This window comes from Malania oleifera, chromosome 13, assembly GCF_029873635.1.
Source record: "Malania oleifera isolate guangnan ecotype guangnan chromosome 13, ASM2987363v1, whole genome shotgun sequence".
Classification (NCBI taxonomy): Eukaryota; Viridiplantae; Streptophyta; class Magnoliopsida; order Santalales; family Ximeniaceae; genus Malania; species Malania oleifera.
Window position 1 is genome coordinate 67,420,026 of NC_080429.1, and position 16,759 is coordinate 67,436,784.

A 16,759-nucleotide genomic window follows, 5' to 3' on the forward strand; every position below is an offset into this window, starting at 1 on the left:
CCTTCATGCACACGCCTAGCTCGTCAAGCCCAGTCTAGCTCCCTATACCCAGTCTATGTTGCATGCATAGACTGGTCATTAATTTCCTTCATTTCAAAGCCCAACTAGCCGAGGCTCAGCTCCAAGTGACCACACGGCCAGCCCACTCCCATCTCCTTGCATGGATGATTTCTAATAATACTAATCACAAGTCATATATATCATTATTATCTTCACGTTGTTCCCTTGCTCTCATCAATGCTCACGACCACATATATTAATTTCTCGTACACACATGCATAGCGGGTCTCTTAAATTTTACACATGCACGCGGCTTCAAACAAATGTGTGCATACGGTCACGTGCATGGATTCTTCATGGCTTTAACATCCTTTATTTCTTCACGTGTGGTAGCTCCATAAATCTGCAATAAAATTAATTAACTACAGTGAGACCTAAAATTGGAAAAATAAATAAAAAAAATTAAGCCAGAATTTAAAGTCAAGAAATGATAAATTATTCTAACTTATGCCACTCATCACTCATGATTCGAAGTGGGTTTGCTAAGGGACCTAGGGGATCTCTCAATCTCGAGGTTTATAGGAACTATTTAAGGATCCAAAGAACGCAAGCCAAACATACACAATTGAAGCACATATATTCAAGACTTCAGTATATGAAACAAAAATAAAAATAAAAGAAAAAGAAAGTAATAATACTCTAAACTAGAAATTGGCTAACAACTGTAACTAAGTCCCGACAACGACGCCAAATTTTGGTATGCCCGCCAAGGCTTGGGTCCTTAACTACCAAAAATAATATTTATAAAACCTAACTTAATCCCAAGTTCTATAGAAAGTGGCAAAATTCAGGTGTTGATACTCAGAGACTTAGATGCAATTATCAACCACTTTCAGATTAGTTCATTAAAGCTTTGTGTAAAAGGAAAGTAAAAATAAGGGGTTTTGAAAAGACTTTTTCTATCGACTACTTGAAAGCATGTAAAATCTATGTTAACTTTACTCCTACAATGCAGTGCTCAATTATAAATTTGATTTAGGATGTCATGTGCGTAAACTAAGTTCGGTCAGTTATCCGTATTAGTTTAAATGATTCAAGGAGCCATTCAAGGGCATAGGGTAGCATGGGTGCACCAATCATTCGGAGCATGATCACGAACTGGAGTATACCCTATCACAATGATCACAAGAACCTCTATGGAAAACCATAGCCTACTACGTATAACTGACTGAATCAGTAGTAGTGCTATCCTATCTCTAAAGCTTCATCACAATCAAAGCAATAAATCAAAATAGTAAATCAAAGCATGTAAAGAAAGAAGTAAAGGAAAGTAGTAAATAGAAAGCAAGTAAAATGATCAATCCTCTTACAACCGAGTGTCTGTCACTAACATCAGAGAATACAATCGAATGATCATCTAATCTACGAGGAAAGCATGTAAAACTAGCTTCTTATTGTAAACGAATCATCTGTCACTAACGATCAGAAGTACAAAAGAAAACTAAGAGAGGAAAGTAAAGGAAAGCAATTAAATCTATTCTAAGGTTGGTTCTCAATGACGTTTTAGGTCTCACACTAACCCAAAAGAGGCCAAAAAGGAACTCAGAGAACATGTTCATAGCTATTATTTATACCCATTAGGGTTTACAAAGTTTAAAATTCAAAATAGGAAAGTTTGAAGCAAATCTCGCGTAAAAGATCGTCGCTATCGACCAAGTCGCTCCCATGCTTCCCTTGATCGTGCCCTGGCTGAGACTCACGTGAAATTAGGAATTCGAATCTTTAGTGTCATCGACTATGTCGTGCCAAAGGGTCTTGCTAGTCGAGTAGATGGTCAAGACTTACGGGATCTCAAACTTTAGGAAATCTCAAGAATTCGACATGGTCGCCCTTCAGAGTCTCCCTGGTCGAGCATTTTGTCGAACCTTGCAGCATTTCGATCTCAGTCTGAACCTTGGAGTCTTCAGGTGGTGACTTTATCACCCCTTGTATTGCTAGTCGCACCACATGGTCGAATAAAGTCTTCTCTCCTTTGATGTGTGTTAAGGCTTCAAGAGCTAGGCTAAACATTAGATTTGAGCTCTAAGTATCTCAAATACTCCCTTCGCTTCTCGTAATGCCTAACTCCTTGGTTTTAACCTGTATTTCATGAAACACAAACAAACCTTACATAACTCCGAACGATGTTAACAAAGGGTTACATACAAGATAAAAGAGGATAAACAAAGGTAATTGAGGGCCTAAAATAATGCATTTTATGGAGTCATCAATGTAACAATCCGAAAAATGTTAACTATTTAAAATAATAAGAAAGATAATAAAAGGAAACGAGGAAATAGAAGAAAAGGAAAAAGAAATTTTAAAGGGTAATAAGCAAGCGCTCGTCAACGAACTTGATTTTCTCCTCGACGAGCAATCTTTTGAGCCTCATCGCCGAGTATGCATGTCTCGTCGACGAGGGTTTACCAAGATAGGTTCTCATATTTCTGAATTTCATCAACAAGCTCCCGGTTTTGTCCATGGATTGTGTTCTTAGGCTCGTCAACGAGTATAGATGTCTCGTCGACAAGGCCACATGGCAAGTTGCCTATAAATAGGCAAAAATCATAATTTCAGCAAAGGATTTCATTTTTCTTCTATTTCTCTCTCTCTAAAAATGGCCCCTCTACTTTCTATCTTCGAATTTGGCCTGGTTTTAGCCCAATTCGACGATCGGAAGCTACCATGAGACTCTTAGGAAGATTCTCTACAACATAGGTGGAGCAAAATTTCAATTTGAGAAGCTTGGGATCCCAAAATCAGGGTAAGTAAGATATTTTAGGGTTTTATTATTATTTTGAAATATATGGAACCTAGGAAGCATTAAATGAGTATTGTTCTAAGATTTGAGTAAGTTGGAATTTTTGGAATATAGGGTCTCGTGTTTGTTCGATTTTAGGCAGAATCTCGAGGAGCAAATAAGGTGGAAATATGTTATAACAAATTTTCATTAATTTTAAACTGATTAATTTTTGGGTATAAAATTATATTTACCTAGGTATAATTTTCTAAATAGTGCAGGTAGTGAAAATATTGTTTTTGATTATATATTATATTGGAAAAAATCGTGTGGCATGAAAACAACTTTGACAATCAAATGGTTGTGAATACTGCAAAATTATGTTTTCATTGTGTGATTGTGAATACTGTTTGGGCTGTGAATTTTTCTTGGTTGAAAATACTGGTTGGTTGTGGATATTGTTTGATTGCGTATATTGTGGTAAATGTGTGGATGTGCTTAAGTGGTTGGATTTGCTATTGATTTGTATTGTGGTTCATGTAAATTGCAATATAACGTTGGCAGTGGTATGAGAAGGTCATTATATCGTATCTAATATAATCGTCATATAACGTTGGTAGTGGTATGAAGAGGTCGTTATATGGGCGTTTATATTGGGAGGTAAAACATTGGCAGTGGTATGAGGAGTTTGTTTTACCTATTTACCATGAACAGGGTGGTATGTGTTGTAATCTGTGTGATGATTAGTCCTGTGTGGACCCTATAACCTGTGTGGTTGATTAGTCCTATGTGGACCAGTCCTGTGGGGATATGTATGTTGTATGTATGATAGTCCTGTGTGGACCAGTCCTGTGTGGACGTGTATGTTATGTGTATCAGAGTCCTGTGTGGATGTTGCATTCGGTGTGGATATGGAACCTGTGTGGGTGAGAATGAAAAATGTGTATATCCTGTGTGGATTGATTGTGGTATGCATATATGTGTGGAACTCTGTGAAATGATTGGCATTGGTTGCGTGTAATTTTAATTACTTAAGCATTTATGGTAAAGTAGAATACTCCACTCGAGAACTTGTTGAGGAAGGCGAGTACTATGACAATTATTTTTGAATACCAAAGTAGAGGGAGGCCACTTGTATAGGTGGGTGACTTTCCCTATTCTCGGAGACTTTACTTGGATACATAACCCGAGAGCTTACTAAGAAAAGTGAGTGCCCTAGTGTTAGCACTATAGCAGAGGGAATCTACTTGTATGGGTGGGTAGACTTCCCTATTCTTGGGAATTATTAGTAAAAATAATTATGTATGTGCGTATGTGATTGGGTGATAGAGAAATCGACAATGATGTGAATATGAATGCGTTTTCTTAGCTGCTAAGTGTTGGCCTTACAAGGCTTAAAATCTTGTTATCGTGTTTCGATACTAACAAACGAGTGAAATTTAATGTATTTGTGTGAGTAATGATATTTCAGGGCTCATATATGAGAAAGTAAGGTCAAAGTGCTCACAAGGATCAAATGAAGTTTAAAAGGGGGAAAGCATGGATTTAAAGATGATATATTAAAACTTGAAGAATATGAGGACATGAATGATTTGTTGAAAGCCAATGAATGTTAAAGTCAAAAGAGCCAAAGAAAAGCAAAGGGAGGAAGCTCAAAGAATATGAAATCTTGAAGAAAATATGGACTCAATCTAAAGACAAAGCATGAAAACTCAAGAATCTAAAATGTTAAAGTCTTAGAAGTTTTCATGTAAGTACTTTAATGTTTAAAATATCGTTTGAAATATTTTGAAACTCTTAGGTTAATTTATTGGACCTAGATATCTTTTAAAATACTTGAAAAATATTTTTATAAGGTCAAAAATTATTTTAAAAAGGTTAGAATCATTTTTGGAATGAAAAGCACAAAAAAGAGTTCTTCCAAATGCTGTCAGTTTTTATACGGCCATATTGAGGTGAATTTTTCTCTATCAAGATCTCATTATTTTAAAATGTGTTCAACATTAAAGTTGTAGGATTTTCTCTTATATTTCTTTTTACACCAAGAAAACCTAATTTGGAGTTATATAGAAAAAGTTATGACCAAAACACTGAAGTGGGGTCACTGCTATCAGACATCTGAACACTGTTCACAGGAGGGACTTCAGATGACTAAACAAACGACCTCAGACGTCTGAAGATAAAGTTCAGATGTTTGAAGATTTTTTGGACAAAATATAAAGAAGGGAGTAGCAGTTCAGACGTCTGAACTCGCGACTTCAGACGTCTAAACACTGTTCAACGGGCAATTTTTTTAAATTTTAATATTTTAAAATATAGCCGTTTGAGCTCCAAACTTTCTAAAATTTTGGGAAACTCTCAAAAGAAACTTTTTCAACATGGAAACAAGTTTGAAAGCCTATAAATACATGGTTTTTCAAATCAAAATACATCCAAGAATTGAAAAATCTGCTTGTAAAGCTGCTCTTGTTCTTTCAAAGCTCTCTTGCTCAATCATTGCAAATCTATTTTAGTGGGATATTCTGAAGTGCTAATCCTTCCTCTTTTGAATTCCTATTTCTAATCCTCTTCTAAGAAGGATATTGGTGAATTCTACACTTAAGCTTCATTGTATTTCATATTGATATTTTACATTCAAAGTATATAGTGCTAAAATTGTACTAACTTGCTCTTTGAGAGAGTATACTTGTATACAGATTATATCTTTTTTCTTGTAGTTCTTTGACGATTCCAAGGGTTGTTTGGATCATTGGCTAAGCAAGGAAATATTGCTTAGAGAGGTGGGCTTTAGCTTATGTAAGGAGTAACCGAACGAGGGAATATCGTTTGGAGAAAGCGGGCTCTTGTCTTAACCAAGGAGTGTTGTAATCAGTATTGTTCCACCCGTCAACGGAACTGAACTAGTGAATCCTTTGGTGGTTTGCCAAAGGCGAGGGCGTAGGCTGGGTATAAGCTGAACCTCGAAAAAATCTCCGTCTCATTCGCTCTTTCCCTTACTTTTTATTTTCAGTGCATATTTAAATTGCATGGATGGTTTAAATTTGAAAATCATATAAACTACATATATTTGGAAATCAAATAAACTTAAGGTTTAATTTTGATTTGGGTTGCGAAAACCGAAAGGGAGTAAGTCGGTTACACCATATCTTGCGGAAACCATACGAGAGTACGTTACTTGGTTAACATCCCAAAGATAAATTTACCAAGAGTTTAGTTGAGTTCTAAATATTGAGAAGAGTGTAGATATTTTGTTGATTGAATGTTATATTGCACATCATATTGAAGAAGTAAACCATATATACAGGGCTTACAATTTCATATCCAGGGCTGACAACAAAAGGTATATTGTGATTGAATGGTATAAAAGCTTGAGATTGATTGGAAAGTGTTTGTATTCCAAGAGTGCTAAATCTTGAATGATTTCATCAACTTAATAATGTTGCAGTGAACTTATATTTGATAAATAAAGTGTGGTTGTGTTGGTGTGGAGATTGTGATTAATTGTTTGAATGTTTTATTAGCTGTGTGGTTGATTAAAGAGATTAAGTTGTTGTGTGATTGGTGAAATTAAACAAACAAGTTAAAGAATTGGTTAAAAGAAATAAAGAAGTTAAGAATTCTTAAAAGAAGTTAAAAGAAAGTTTTAAAAGTCAATTCAGCCCCCCCCCCCTCTTGGGAAGCTATTCCTAATTTCACTAAGGATGGTGAAATACAAATTGTTTTTATATTTTGTAATTATTTATTAAACACTTCAACCACACACTATTATAACTTATTTCTTCCTTACTGAGAGGTGTCTCACCTCGGCGAATATTTAATCTTTTCAGGTCTTCCAAGTGATCAAGCTTAAATAGCTCTAGGGCAGGGTTAGTTTTTGTGAGTGGATACCGGAACGGATATGTGTTTAGTTTTATGTTTAATATATTTTTTCCTGGTTATGTAATATGAAGAATGGATGTACCTTTTATGGGTTTGCATATGTAAATATAGAACTCTAGTATTTTGTTTGTGGTTATTTAATTAATTATGCTGCATAAATGGTATTAGCGACGTATGATTTGTCTCATAACACTTCAAGCCCCACGTGGCGAATCTGGGGCGTTACAATCAATGTGTCACATAATCCATCCCAGGGAAAATAGTACTTTGTACCTATAATGTGAAAAACGTGAAGGTTGAGCTTAAGCTCTTAATTGGATTAAAACATGTTATGTAAGGTACTTTATGTTGACTCTATGAGTCCAATCCAGTTTTGATAATGACAAATTACTTGGTATTTGATCTATGTATTGAGAGTGTGAATAGGAATATTATTTAGCATGCACGGAAGTTGAGGAAGTCAGTGAAGCCATAAGGATTAACAAATATACAACCAGGCACAATTCATGGAACTAAAAGAGTAGAAGAATGGAGATGCAAGCGTCAAGTTCAAGATAGTCATGGGAATGGATATTTAGACTCTTTTAAATAAATTCTTCATGATATGCACGTGTCCTAAGTTAAACTGAATTTTGGAGGCAAATTTTTAAAGGCCTCGTCGACAAACGTATGAAGGCCACTCGGCGACAACACCTTATTCTCATCGATGAGAAAATACCGAGAGCACAAAAATTTCAGACAGGTCTCTCATCAACGAACTCACGTTCACATTGACGAACGAGTGTTGAACACTTGTCGATGAAGATGTCCTCTCGTTGACGAATGTTGGGTACAAAACTAAAATTCAGTGGGGATACGCGTGGAATTTTGTATATTTAAATTGATGCAATGGTTGAGATTAAACGTTGGGTCAAGAACACACATAAAACTAACCTAAGAACCCTAGTGCCTTACTGTTTGAATATATCTTGAGATTGTTAAACGAAAATTCTCTACGGGCCTACATTCCAACTTCTATACATCAAGTTTTGGGCATTCTCATTCAAGAGTCAAAAGCTTTCACTCATATCTTACTACAACGTTTCATTCATCTTGAGGTTTGAGGTTTTGGTAAAAATATTTTACACATTTAAATATCATTTTTGTTATTTCCATAGCTCATTAAAATTATATATATATAAATATATATATATATATATTTCTTGGGACCAAAAATAACGATTTGAATAGTTTATTCACTGATTGAATATACATACTTGAGAAAATTTTGTTTGAACTAAACTCTTTGAGATATTCTTGAATATATTTTTCATTTTAAGATTGACTACTACAAAAACTATTTAATTGCAAAATTTGAGAGTGTTTAAAAATATACTTGTGAAAAATATTTGCAATATTTCAAGTCATATTTTTATTCAAGGAGATAATCTTGCAAATTACTTGATAGTTGGAACCTAGATCTGAGTGTTACTAAAGATTATTTTTTTGCAAGGATCATATCTTGATTTTCCTGCATCAAGTGGATTGATTTGAAACCCTAAAATTTCCAAAGCGTTTATTTATAAGAAATTAATTTTTCAGAGATATTATCTTGAAGTTAATTTTGTGGTGCATATCATACATATGACGATTTTATCGTTACATGCATACTGAGTTTCAAGTTTTATCATATGCATTTGTGTTAGGGATTTCTATTGTACTCACCAGCTTGTGCAGAAGCATTATTGAGTTTTTGCAGAATAGTTATATTGTAATCAGGGTTCAGGTTGTGAACCGGGTTTGAGAAGAAAACTGTATCTCTTATAAGCAACAGATTAGAAGGAAGTTGTACCTCTTGTAAGCAGCAGATTGTAAGGGAAGCTCCATCCCGGTTAAAGGAGCAGGGATTTAGTGGAATCCTTGAGTGGGTTACTCAAGGCGATGACTTAGGCCGGGTTGGCTAAACTTCGTAAAAATTGTGTTTGTCTTCTCTCTTCCCTTACTCCATTTAATTTCCGCAATGCATTTCATTACATATTTTGCATGTGTGTATGTTGAATAAGCTTACAAGCACTTGGTAATTAATTGGGTATAATTGAATATAAACTTATTGGATTGAATTAATTTCAAGCTCTGGTGATTGTTTGTGTTAAATCTTAAAATAGGGACTAATTGATGAAGGAAAATTAACTATTTTCAAAATACCCAATTCACCCCCCCCCCCTCCCCCTCTTGGGATTACACCTAAATTCACATTTGGTATCAGAGCAATGTTTACATAGACTTAATCATTATTTTTGTAAAACGATCACATGGCACACATCGGTGTAACTCCATTCAGTGAGGGACACTCATCCACTAGACCACCAATTTTCTCTAGTGTAAATTACACTTACTGGAAACATAGGATGAATATATACCAGTTAAATGTAGATTGGAAAGTATGGAAAACAGTTTCTAAGGGAAACCATATTCCCATGAAAGTAGTTGATAAGGTAAATGTTCCTAAGACTGAAGATGAATATACAGAGGAATACTGGAAATTTGTGCAAATAAATGCTAATGCAATGCACTTGCTATTCTATTCACTAGATGTAAATGAGTTTAATAGGGTGATGGCCTGTAACACTGCTAAAGAGATTTGGAAAAAGTTAGAAGTCACATATGAAGGTACTAAGGAAGTAAAAGATAGTAGGATAGACATGCTTACTAGTAAAATATGAGGCATTTAAAATGTCTACTGATGAATCTATTCAATCTATGTACACTAGATTCACATGCATCACGAATTTTTTAAATGTTCTTGGTAAATCTTACCCTACTTATGAGTTGATCAAGAAGATACTTAAGGGACTACCACCATTTTGGGGAGCTAAGGCCACTGCAATAGCAAAAGGAAGGAATCTGAAGGAGATGTCTATTGATAAATTGATTGGTTCGCTTATTACTTATGAACTAGCAACAAATTAAAGGAAGAATGAGAAAAACAAAACTAAGAAAGTTACATCACTTAAGGCATCATCCAACAGCTCCAGTGAGGGAAGTGATTCAGAATCAGATGACAACATGGCACTTATCACTAAGATTCAGAGAGTTCATGAGAAAGAACAAGAAACCCACCAGGAAATTCAAGGGCTCAAAAACAAAAAAGGGAGAGTCAAGCAAAATGAAGCAAAATGATGATCTTCCCATGTGCTATAACTGTAGAGAAGTTGGACATATCAAGCCAGATTGTCCCCAACTGAAGAAAGTGTCTAAGAAGAAGAAGAAGAAGAAGGCATTAAAGGTTGGCTGGGATACTTACAGTACTAGTAGTTCGGAATCTGAATCCAATGATGACGAGATTTCAAATCTATGTTTGATGGCTCACGAAGACCATGAGGTACAATCTTTTTGTTCTGCTTCATTTTATTATTCCAGTGATTCAAAAAATGAAATAGCATGCTTTCTTATGATGAACTGCACAAGAATATCTATATACCCCTAAAATTCTTGACAAAATGAATAATAAAAATTTTGGGTTAAAATTAAAATTGAAAGAATTTTCAAAGTTAGTAGAAAGTCAAAATAAATCTCATGCTTCTTCCATAAAAGACAAGGATTTGAAAATTGAAGAGTTAGAAAGGGATTTAAAAGATAACTCTAAGATTATCTGTAAATTTATAGAAGGACAAACTAATTTTGAAAAACTCCTTGGAATTCAAAGAAACTCCCTAGAAAAGGAAGTTCTTGGTTATAATGGAAAGGATAACCTAAAATAGAGACATCTTTACATGGGATATTTCGTAAGAGAGTCAAAATCTTATGTTCCAATTAAAGACTATTATAAAAATATTACATGTTTTAAATGTAAGAAGTTGGGTCACATAAAATTTGACTATCATTTTAAAAATAAAGATGTCAAAATTAAGAAAGTTTGGAAAGTCAAAGGAGAATCTAGTACTAACCCCCATGGACCCAAGAAAATCTGGGTACCAAAAGCAGTTATCTGATTATGACTTGCAGATGTGCTTGAGATTGTCCTCCTCGAAGGACAAGTGGTATATGGATAGCAGATACTCGCAATATATGACAGGAGATAAAGCTAAATTCGCATCCATCATATCCAAAGATGGAGGATTCATTACATTTGGGGATAACTCAAAAGGTAAAATCATTGGAGTTGGTAAGGTTGGTAAGGAACCTTCACTTGTCATTGATAACCTGTTATTAGTTAATGGATTGAAACACAACTTATTAAGTATAAGTCAATTATGTGGTAAAGGTTATAAAGTCTCATTTGAACATGACAAATGTATTGTAGAAAAAAAATTTGAAAACAAAGTACTGTTTACTGCAAATTGTAATGAAAATGTCTACACCACTAGCTTTGACAATCTTGCTTCTTAACACGTTACTTGTTTTTTTACTATGAATGAAATTAGTTGGATTTGGCATAGGAGACTAGGACACGCAACCAAGGACTTGATATCTAAACTAGTTAAGGGAGACTTAATTAAAGGATTGCCTAAGGCTAAATTCGTGAAAGATAAAATCGGTGATGCATGTCAACTAGGAAAATAAGAAAGATCTAGTTTTAAGAAGAAGAAAGTTATCTCTACTACGAGGCTACTTCAAATGCTACACTTAGACTTATTTGGTCCAAACCCAACTCAGAGTTTAAAAGGAAAATCATACGCATTCGTCATAGTTGATGATCATTCAAGATATACATGGGTACTATTTTTAGGTTACAAAAATGAAGCATGTGAACAATTCATAAATATGTGCAAGAAAATTCAAAATGAAAAGGGATATACTATCACTAAAATTCGAAGTGATAGGGGTAGAGAATTTAAAAATCAAGGCACGAAAGACTATTGCAATTCATTAGGAATAGCTCATAACTTTTCGGCTCCTAGAACACCACAACATAATGGTGTAGTTGGAAGAAAAAATAGTTCTATACAAGAAATGGTCAGAACTATGCTTAATGAACATAAACTACCCAAGTACTTCTGGGCTGAGGCATTAAACACCGCTTACTATGTTCTAAATAAAGTTTTGATTAGACTATCTCTAAATAAGACTCCTTACGAATTATAGGATGGCCATAGACCAAACATATCATATTTTCATGTCTTTGGCTATAAATGCTTTGTGCTAAAAAGACGATGAACAATTTGGAAAGTTTGATGTGAAATCAGATGAAGGAATCTTTCTATGGAATACCTTAGATAGTAAAGCCTACATAGTATATAATAAACAAACATTTACTATTGTAGAATCTATCCATATAGTATTTGATGAGTCAAATCCCTTCTCCAAAAAGACTGATGAGGATGAAATTGAAATAAATAAGGAATTTGAAAATTTGTCTATTGAAAATGATTCAGATAAGAGAAATGAAGCTAAGAAACCATCTATTGAAAATAATCCAACTGAAAATGAGGTTAATGAACTACCTAGGGAATGGAAGCACATAAAGAATCACCCCATTGATCAAATAATAGGTGAACCATCAAGTGGAGTAGCCATACGATCCTCACTTAGAAATATGATTAATCATTGTGCATTCCTATCTCAAGAAGAACCTAGGAATGTGAGTGAAGCAATTGAGGATGAATCTTGGGTGATGTCCATGCAAGAAGAGTTAAACCAGTTTGAAAGAAATAAAGTATGGACGTTAGTTCCTAAACATGAGGATAAGATAGTTGTTGGAAAAAAAATGGATATATAAGAACAAGAAAGATGAACATGGATAGTTGTTAGAAATAAGGCAAGACTAGTAGCTCAGGGATATAACCAGGAAGAAGGAATAGATTTTGAGGAAACCTTTGCACCTGTAGCTAGAATGGAAGCCATTCGAATGCTTTTAGCCTATGTTGCTTTTAAGGATTTCAAGTTGTATCAAATGGATGTCAAAAGCGCATTTTTAAATGGCTACATAAGTGAAGAAGTTTATGTAAAACAACCCCCAAGTTTTGAAAACCATAAGTATCCAAATCACGTTTATAGACTAAAAAAAACCTTGTACGAATTAAAGCAAGCTCCTAGAGCATGGTATGAAAGACTAAGTGGTTTTCTATTGGATAATGGATTTATCAAAGGGAAGATAGACACAACACTTTTCATAAAGTCTAAGAATAATAACATGCTCCTAGTTCAAGCATACGTGGATGATATCATATTTCGAGCAACAAATGAGGAGTTGTGCAATGAGTTTTCAAGTACTATGCAAAATGAATTTGAGATAAGCATGATGCGTGAACTAAATTTTTTCCTAGGACTTCAGATCAAATAAGCAAAACATGGAATTTTTATAAATCAATTGAAGTATATTAGAGATCTACTCAAAAGGTTTAATATAGAAGATGGAAAAAAAATACTAGGGACACTTATGAGCTCTTCATTGAAATTAGACAAAGATAAACAAGGTATACCAGTGGATGTCAAGATCTATCATGGAATGATCGGTAGCTTACTATATCTGACTGCCAGCAGACCTGACATAATGTTAAGCGTATGTTTGTGCGCAAGATTTCACGTTGCACCAAAAGGGTCACATTTTTTAGCCATCAAATGAATACTTACATACTTGATAGGAACCATTAAACTAGGATTATGGTATCCTAAGTATACATCCTTTGATATTATTAGCTATTCAGATGCTGATTTTTCTAGTAGTAAAGTGGATAGAAAGAGCACGAGTGGCACATGTCATTTCCTAGGACATTCTTTAGTATCTTGGTTTTCAAAGAAGCAAAATTCAATTGCTCTTTCCACAGTGGAGGCTGAATACATAGCGGTAGGAAGTTGTTGTGCTCAAAGGCTATACATGAAGCAACAACTAATGGATTTCGGATTAAGTTATGACATAATTCCTATAAGATGCGAAAATTTGAGTGCAATAAACATCTCAAAGAATCCTATATTACATTCATGAACTAAACATATAGAAATTAGACATCATTTTCTTCATGATCATGTACAAAAAGAAGATGTGACACTTGAATTTGTATGTACAGATGAACAATAGGCAGACATATTCACGAAACCACTTCTGAAGGATAGATTCATCCAGATTAGGCATGAATTAGGTCTCATGCATAGTGGAGAAGTTGTCTAGAATTATATTATATTACATAATTACGAGGGACCAAAATTAACAATTGAACTCAAGACATGGTTACTGCATGGTTAAGTTTTTGGATTTTAATGACTAATTTTCTTATACATGCCTATGCAAATTGAAATACTATGTTTGTACACATTGACATTTGATTCCACCACACAGATATACATTAGAAAAGCTCAAGAGTAAATTGAATAACATAGGGGGAGAAGTTGAGATTTGTTTGTGCATAAATGAGATATTTAAGTCAGAACATTTGAATACCTACCTTTTATTGTATTTGCATATTTTATATGATATAGCTAGTAGCTCAAAATCATACCTTAGACTGACCTTAAGTCACATGCATATCATGAATAATTTATTTAAAAGAGTCTAAGTTAAATTGAATTTTGGAGGCAAATTTTTAGAGGCCTTGTCGACGAACCTAATGGCCTCGTCAACGAACGCATAAAAGCCACTTGGCGACGAACATCTTGTTCTCGTTGATAAGAAAATACTGGGAGCACAAAAATTTCAGACAAGTCTCTCGTTGACGAATTCACATTCACGTCAACGAATGAGTGTTGAACACTCGTCGACGAATGTCGGGTGCAGAACTGCAATTCAGCGGGGATACGCGTGGAATTTCATCTATTTAAATTGATGCAACAGCTGAGATTAAACCTAGGGTTGAGAACACATATAAAATTAACCTAAAAACCCTAGTGCCTCACTTTTAGAATTTATCTTGAGAGCGTTAAACGAAAATTCTCTATGGGCCTACATTCCAACTTCTATACATCAAGTTTTGGGCATTCTCATTCAAGAGTCAAAAGCTTTCACTCATATCTTACTGCAATGTTTCATTCATCTTGAGGTTTGAGGTTTTGGTAAAAATATTTCACACATTTAAATCTTATTTTTGTTATTCCCATAGCTCATTAAATTTATATATATATATATATATATATATATATTACTTGGGAAAAAAAATAACGATATGAATAGTTTATTCATTAATTGAATATACATACTTGAGAAAAATTTGTTTGAACTAAACTCTTTGAGATATTCTTGAATAAATTTTTATATATATTACTTGGGACAAAAAATAACAATCTGAATAGTTTATTCATTAATTGAATATACATACTTGAGAAAATTTTGTTTGAACTAAACTCTTTGAGATATTCTTGAATATATTTTTCGTTTTAAGATTGACTACTACAAAAACTATTTGATTGCAAAATTTGAGAGTGTTTAAATATATACTTGTGAGAAATATTTATAATATTTCAAGTCATATTTTTATTCAAAGAGTTAATCTTACAAATTACTTGATAGCTGGAACCTAGATCTAAGTGTTACTAAAGATTATTTTTTACAAGGATCATATCTTAATTTTCCTGCATCAAGTGGATTGGTTGGAAACCCTAAAATCTCCAAAGCATTTATTTATAAGAAATTAATTTTTCAGAGATATTATCTTGAAGGTAATTTTGTGATGCATATCATACATATAACAATTTTATCGTTACATGTATACTGAGCTTCAAGTTTTATCATATGAATATGTGTTAGGGATTTCTGTTGTACTCACCAGCTTATGTAGAAGCATTATTGAGTTTTTGAAAAATAGTTATATTGTGATCACGGTTAGGGTTGTGAACTGGGTTTGAGGAGAAAGTTGTATCTCTTGTAAGTAGCGGATTAGGAGGAAGTTGTACCTCTTGTAAGTAGCGGATTGTAAGGAAAGCTCCGTCTTGGTTAAATGAGCAGGAATTTAGTGGAATCCTTGAGTGGGTTACTCAAGGCGAGGACGTAGGCCGGGTTGGCTGAACCTTGTAAAAAATGTGTTTGCCTTCTCTCTTCCCTTACTCCTTTTAATTTTCGCAACACATTTCATTACCTATCTTGCATGTGTGTATGTTGAATAACCTTACAAGCACTTGGTAATTAATTCGGTATAATTGAATATAAACTTATTGGATTGAATTAATTTCAAACCCTGGTGAATGTCTATGTTAAATCTTAAAATAGGGACTGATTAATGAAGGAAAATTAATTTTTTTCAAAATACCCAATTCACCCCCCCCCCCCTTGGGATTACACCTGAATTCACACTTTAATTACAGGGGTACCTTTGATAAACCTGCCTATATGAGTGTCGAAAGTGGTGTCGCTTCCTATGAGAAATGAATTTATCTCTAGAGCACTTATTAAATTGGGATATAGACGCAACGCCAATCCACGTATCAGCTTTTGATAACACCCAAAGATATGATAATTTGTGTGTGATATGTATCCAGTTACTCAAAAGAGGATTTCTAGTTCAAAGTTTGTCTACTATGTAATCCTGATTAACTTTGATATATATTCACTAAGTGAAGGTTTAAGTTCTAAAAATACCTTCATTTATGCATAAATTATCTTTTATCTAAATAAATTATTTTTCATCTATATTTTGAAAATGGTGGGGGAATATTGAAATATTTTCTAATATAATCAAATTTATGGGTTTTCAAAGTCTTCTATTTCTATATTTTCTAAAGCATTTATGAGGAGCATTTTATGTTATGTGGGTTTGTCCCACATTGGAAAGAGTGAAAAAGAAAAAGTCATTAATAAATGATAAGGTAGAATATTCTCTTAAAATTGGTTAAAAGATAGTACTAATGTGCACTCGTACACCCTAGGATGGTGCTTCACACCATCCGCACACGCGCGCGCGCGTGCGTTACGCGAGCTGTAGGATGCTAGTGGGCCATTTAGATGGCACACAACCACTTAGCACTTTGCACGCTTGTATCGTTGCAAGATTGTGATCGTTGATCATGATCATATGGCTTAAAGTTAATCTTATATTTTTTATAAGATCTAGTGGTGCGATATGAACCATATAAATAATCTAACAGTCAGATTTTAAATTAGAATAGATGTAACTATTGGGAATAGGCATAATTTTGTCTAAGACTTTCACAAGAATCCTACAGAAATATTCAATCAGTCCCTCTTCATAATTTTGT